The following is a 7,249-nucleotide window of genomic DNA, read 5'->3' on the forward strand; positions in this document are numbered from 1 at the left end:
TCATGCAATGTCTTTGGCCAGTATTTCCCATTCATCCTTCTCCTACTGACAGCAAGATTAAAATATTATTATTAATCATAATAGTACAGTTTATTTAAGAAAAGCAACTCAGACCAACCTGCCTGTATCAAAACAAAAGCTTGTAAAATCATCGTAATCTCTATTTTCACACGTCTCTGATCCAAGCTTCTTATGCATGTTACCACTCACTATTCATTGTAAAAAGCTGAAAGCACCTAATGCTGCAGGACAGAGGTTACCATGGGCTTTCACCCATCATGTGGTATTTTTTTAGCATGGGAAACAACAGGGTGTAAATGGAGTTGAGAAACGAGTAAAGACTGTTGTCTGCAATGGAGAATGCAATAGGTAGAACGTAAATAATCACCTGGGAGGTACAGGGCCCTCCCAGGCATGTGTGACAGGGGAAAATCACAGCACAGATGGACGTGGCTGTGGTCCATATTAATTTATGACAGTGATTATCTAGGCGCTGGAGCTGCTCACTTAATTCAGAGAGAGAGCTTGCACCCCAAAAGCAGAACGGCAAAGCTAACAGCAGAGGAGCTGCTTTATTAGCATGGCCACAGTCATTCTGCATGGGTCTCAGGGTAGGCTCAGGGGTAGATCAGCAACACTTGGCAAAAAGGAGTTCTGTCACAGCTCCCTATTTCTGGATAAAGGTTTTCATGGGAGAACATAGAAGAACATTCTTGTCACTGCTATGTGGAAAGTCCTGGTGCAAGTAGCACTTGTTCACTGTGTTACAGCATGTAACATTTAAGAAGGGCAAGTTGAGGCACTACTGATTTTCATATGCTAATGAAGATGGTCAGGTGGAATTTTCAAAGTGCGATCTTTCCACCAAGTGCTTTTCCTTTCCACTCATCCAAGCAAACAGCAGTGTTTCACTGTGTGCCTCTCTTCCTGGCCATCAGGCAGACACAGAGAGCTGACCTGCTCTTTTTGCTGCTTGGAAGGTTTTGCTGAAGAAAGGAATACCGATGGCGGGAGGAGCACGATGTGATAGATGTGCAGAAGGAACAGCTTTGTAGCTGATACAGCTGATGAACTGCTCACGAGCACTTTTCCTTGATGAAGTACTGCTGTGTTACTGGAGGCAGCGGTTCCCTTGGGCTAGGTGGCCCCACAGCTCATGTTCCTATCCTTACGGAGCACGGGGCTGAGCCTGGCTGTACACAGCAACTCCTCTGGAGGTGGGGAATGCGATGTGCTCGGCAAATGCATGTGGCCAGATTGAGCCACTGGGTCTGTGTCCCACCCTGCTCCAGGCCTGTGTCTCATCCCACTCCTCCTTGTCTCAAGTACAGGCTGGAAAAAATGCAAACCAATGATCCAAGGTATGGAACACCTCCCCTACAAGGACAGGCTGAGAGAGCTGGGGCTGTTCAGCCTGGAGAAGAGAAGGCTCCAGGAGACCTGAGAGTGGCATGTCAGTATCTAAAGGGGGACTGTAAGAAAGAAGGGGACAGACTCTTTAGCAGGGTCTGTTGTGACAGGACAAGGGGAAATGGTTTCAAACTAGAAGAGGAGAGATTTAGACTGGATATAAGGAAGAAGTTTTTTACAGTAAGGGTGATGAAGAACTGGAACATGTTGCCCAGAGAGGTGGTGGATGCCCTGTCCTTGGAGATACTCAAGGTCAGGCTGGATGGAGCTCTGAGCACCTGATCTAACTGTAGGTGTCCCTGATCATTGCAGGGGGGTCGAATCAGTTGAACTTTAATGGTCCATTCCAACTCAAACAATTCTATGATTCCACGATTCCTTGATGAAGCCATCAACATAGGCTGGGAAGTTCTTCCCCAGTCACCCCAAGGGTATCTGCATCAGGGAACTCAAGTGGGAGGATGAATCTGACAATACCAAAAGCAAAACCCTTCTCTTCTGGCTGTCAGGAGAGTTGAAACTTCAGTGAAGTTGGGCTTCAGCACATCTGCCTTGTGAACACTGGACAGAAATGTTAGAAGTAATTAGTAGCTAATTGATCTCGTCCCTTCTTTCAAAACAAAGTCTTCTGTTCATGAAGTCTCCTCATTTTCTCCTATTTATGCAGGCTCTGCCGCAGTGACTTACCAGAGGGGCCTGGAGCTCTGGAGCGGCCTTGCCCATGCCAAGTAACCCCTTGGGATGAATTCCGTTTTTGTGCACATGGCTGGTCATAGCCATGTAATAATGCAGCCTTGCCTTGCCACTTGCATGAACTTTGCTCTTAAGTAGAGCCCAAGCCATTTCTAAACAAAGGCCTAAATGTGAAATTACAGTCAACTTCCATGCCTATGTTATTACGAGATTTTAATTTTTCTAGGGTATGAACAATAGCAACTTTTTGGCTGTGCAGTTTTCCCGGGCACTGGCACAATATGCATCTTCTGTAAACTGACATCTCATGATTTTGTCTGAAAATAGAATATTTAACTGCACGCATTTTATTCTCTCATACTGCGTTTCATTCGAATGGTCTTAAACTTGTATTGCTTTATTGCTTATTAACTTTAATGAGGTATGAATATAAAAGAGAATACTAAAAGGGTTTTCTTTTTCAAAAAGTCATTTCTTTACAAACAGTGTTGACATTATCAAGGAGGTGAGTCTAAGCCTTTAAATTTATTATTGATCTTGTAGTCATTAAAAAAAAGAAAATGAGATTAAAAAAACCTTCAAATTAGGCAACTAGGATTAACAGCTTTCTATTGTTTGGCTTAATAACACAATTTAAGTGTGAATACTTTGAAAGTGTAGGAAGACTTTATGCTTCCATACCTTACATATTTTGTTTATTTCTATGAAATTGCTTGAAAGATTTAAATCTCCTACATCAAATAAACTGTACTCATGCTTAGAAAACAAGATCCTGTGAGGGATTTTGAGCTTGGAATTAGTCTGAGTATCTATTATGCATAAAAAATAAATATTTCTGAAGATAAATACACGACAGTCATTGCAAGTCTTGTTTTTACATATTCCTAACTTCAGTGTATTTTCTTTAAATGAATTATTTTGGGTGCAGCACAAGCGCAGGAATACACTTCTTTCTGTGTCTGATCCACTGAGCCAATGTGCCTTATTAACAATGCATGAGGAGCGTACCTAAATATATTTAAGGAAATTCAACTTGACTCTCGTTATTTACAATTCTAATGTTCAATCTTGCTTTGGAAATCTGATTTTCAGTGTACATTAAATAAACATGTTTTATATGAAGAGGCATCTCCTTCAACAAATATTCATGGCTATTGTTTCCTACTATACGTTTACTGATCTGGATTTTTGTGAAGAAATGCTGGATATTTACACGTGTTACTGAAGTTTCCAAGGCTTTCATTAACTTGCAAATATTTATCGTGGGTAGTCTTTATCTGAAGAATTTTTTAAATGTCAGTGGCCACAAAAGAAACCCTTAGTCCATTTTACAACCTGATTTATCTCTCTGCTTCTCTTTTCTAACCTGAATAACCCCAAGGACCCAAGGTACACATTGCTAACAGGACGGGTCAAATTTAACCATTTGTTTAGCAAAGGAAAGCAGAATGTTAATCCTGAGGAAGTCCATAAAAGATATTCCTTCTGTTTTATCTAATGATCTCCAAACTTGCGAAGACCTGGAAACACCCAGTACTGTGGGTTTTGAGGATTTGCTCTTATCACTTCTGAATTTAAAACATATCTAAAATATACAATGCACATGTTTAAATGTCAGTGCAGCTGTGCACAGAGATCCAACATCCAACACTTTTATTGAAGACAGACCGCTGCAGCTTGTGAGCCCACAGGCATGCTGCAAGGATGAACTTTGTTTGCCAAGAGTCTACCACAAAACTTTCTAGGCTGCAGGTGCAAATACAATCCAAGCAAAATATGAATTGTGATTGCATAAAAGCCACTTAAAATGCCCACAGATTTATGGAAAACCAGAGAATAAGTAGGGAGTTCCCAGTGATAGGGTTGTGCAGGAGGAGGGTGCTCCCAGGCAGCAGTTTGGGTGCAGGTTGTGTCCCACTGCCCATCACTTTCATGCTCCCTGACCTGCAGGACTGCATGGGATGTGCACCAGGATGTCAAAGCTCCATACCTTGCATGGAACCTGGTCACCAGAGCCACCAAGTGCTCACATTTGTTTTTTTTTCAGCCCATTGACACAGAGGCAGTGTGAGCAGGACAACTGCAGAGAGGTTAATGTGATGGATGCCCTCAGTGATTGCGTTACTGCATTTATGCACTGAATGCAGTCTCTTGGTTTTGGTTAAAGAACATCTTTTGCTGATGTGATGAGATGAGATAAAGGCAGCAGAGCTACAGATTGACATTTGGGCTGGGGTACATCCCCACAGGATGGCTGAGGAACCTGGGGCAGCTGAGCATCTCCACCAACTAGCCTGATCTACGGATGGGACTACTGGGCAAAAAGCCACCCCTGTCACAGCTTCAGGCACTCTGCAAACCAGGCATATGTGAGTCTGTGCCCAAAGGTCACAATACATGGGTGTAATAACATGTGGGAAGTGAAAAGACTGAAATGGGGACGAACAAATGGGAATAGAAAGAAACGTGGTGCTAATTTCTTTCTTCTTCCCAGCACTCTTCACTTATGGAAAAAAACTTGTCAGAATTGCATTGCTTTCACTTAATTTCACTTGCTTGTAAATTGTCAGATTTCTTGTTTTTCAGAGTGAGCCGTATCCAGTTTATATGGCAGTGCTGTAAAACATGGGACCAGAACTCAGTGTCAACGTGAATGTAGTAAAGATGTTAGGAATGGTATCTCCACTTCAGCTTTGACCCACAAAATGATTTTTTCAATCAAAGTAAGACTTAAAAAATCAGACTCGGTGGTTAATTTTAAAAAAGGTTTTAATTTGTATTAGCAGCAAAGCATTAGGATAAGCCAGAATATTATACAATAAGCAGATACTTTTTTATTATTCCAAATCCTTCACCAGAAGTCTAAAATTCATCACTTATGAGTCAAATATTCCTCCCAACTCCCTGTAAGAAGGTCACAGAAAGATTGCTCAGAGTGGTTGTCAACGAGAATCTCTTGTATAATAAAAAGTAGAAATGAGACCACAGGATTTTCTTCCTCAAGAGGAATCATTCTATAGCTGAGGAGCAATCTGGTCATTGGGAGAAAAGTGTTGGGTTCCCATCCCTGCCTTTTGCTTCTCTTAGGAAAGTCAGCCCCTCCACATCTTAGTGTCACTACTTCTAACTTGTGATCTTATCAACTGGCCCGTAGTGGGTTGGTTGTACAAGGTACAACTGTATTAAGTTAGGTATTGATTGCAGCGCTTCTCAGCTCCCTTTACAGTAAGCACAATTAAGTTATCTTAGTAAAACCATGAGTCTACTTTACCATCTTTTCAGCCCAAAGGTGCTTCTGGCATCATCTCAATATCTGATACCATGGATCACAGGGCTCCACCAGGGAAGTTTTGCTGCAGCTCAAACCTTTCAGCCAAGGCACAACCTCATTTTACAAGGTCGTAAAGATTTCAAGTGCCAGAAAATGCATTGCTCTTTATTCAGCATGATGTAATGGCATTTTTTAAACCACTTGACCCAAATCAAATATTTTCATTTTTCATACAGTTGTGTTTCCCTTCTCTTTGTTGGACTTTATTCCACCAGTGTTAGATATCAGATTCAAGTCAAGGCAAAGGAACTGTCCCTCTGAAGGCACATCAGCTATGAAGTTTCCTGTCAGCTCTCTCTGCTGAGTAAATCAACTTCTGTAAGCTCCCAACACAGTAGTAGAAGCACTCCACAGAGAGCGACATCACCAGCAGACAAGAGTCCTCCTTGCTTTCATATGACATGATGCACAGTGATGTGAGAAGGTGCCACACTCCTAAAACTGAACAGGCTTTTGGAGAGCTGCCATGGGGAGGAGGGGATGAACCTGAGAAACTGGCGCCTTAAAATATCTTGCTGGGTCACCATGTGTGGACTTATAGCATGTTTGAAGATTTCTGATGGATGTTTATGGAGAGTGAACCAATACTAGTTTGTACACTCAAAGGTTTGCTCATGTTTGCTAGCCGGGGCATTTCTTCTGTTTCCTCAGAGTTCATCTGAAACCCCCAGGATGCCCCAGCCCTGTCCAGGCGAGCTCAGTATCTCCAGTTCAGCCCCATTGCTCATGTGCTCTGTTAGGAACTTCTGCAAATCAATGTGCCAGTCCCAGATTGCTTTTTTCCATGGTTATTCCTTCTATGATAAAAATACATGAGTGTCTGTGAGTATGTGTGGAGTCTTGGCATTAAAGCACAAGGTCCAATGGCAAGGGAGCATCTGACCAAACTGTACCTAGGAAAATCTGTACACAAAAGACATGAAAGAAAACACTCAGTGGGCTTGCAGACCCCAGGTGCCTGCTGCCCTGGGAGGTCTCCCCTTTCCCAGTCAGGGTCTTCAGGGCAATGGGAGGAGAATCTGAGGTGTCTCAGATTCCAGGTGAGGTGAGTGGCTGAGCTGCTTCTGACTAAACATCAGCGCTCAAAAACCTGTGCTTCCTGCCCCTTGGGAAGAGGGAACCTGAGTGACCCAAGGCAAAGCTTGATGTCATTCTGCCCTGGCTCATGTGGCCGTACTGTCATGTTGTCTGCCATAACCATGATCCTCCCTCCCAGCACTTCAGTCATTTATAAGTAGTTCTTAGACATTTTTCTCTTCAGAATCCTGTCTGAAAGGATGTGGGCTACAAGAGCCTGTGCCACCAGGGTCTGTCTCCAGAGGGACCTGGGCCTTTATCAGCTGATGGAAGGGGCTTGGGGCACAATGCCTGGTGACACCTGGCAACCCTATCATCTGGCTGATTCCTCAGCCTTCCCCTCACTCCTCCTTCTGAGGAGATAACAGGACAGGTGTTATCTTTGTAAGCTGTGGACACAGACTGATGGCAATGCTGGAAATCCCGTGTCTCCAGGTGGGTTGCTCCCACCCTGCCGCAGGCTGTGTCACCTTCTTCGCACCAGGCCCAGCTTTCTGCTTTGGGGGCAAACCTCACGGACCCACCTGTTCCTCATGGACCTACATGTTGCTCATGGACCCACCTGTACCTCATGCCACCTCTGCTTCCCAGTGATCCCAGGAGAATGTGTGGGAGTGTGTGCTCTGCAGGCCTCAAGCAGCCCTGTCAGCCATCAGCGGCCTGGCGTGTAATCAAAGGATGTTTGTCCAGTGTTCTGAGAGCCTCGAGTGGAATAAGATATAGAAATGCAAAGTGCAG

Source organism: Numida meleagris, chromosome 1 (genome assembly GCF_002078875.1).
Source record: "Numida meleagris isolate 19003 breed g44 Domestic line chromosome 1, NumMel1.0, whole genome shotgun sequence".
Classification (NCBI taxonomy): Eukaryota; Metazoa; Chordata; class Aves; order Galliformes; family Numididae; genus Numida; species Numida meleagris.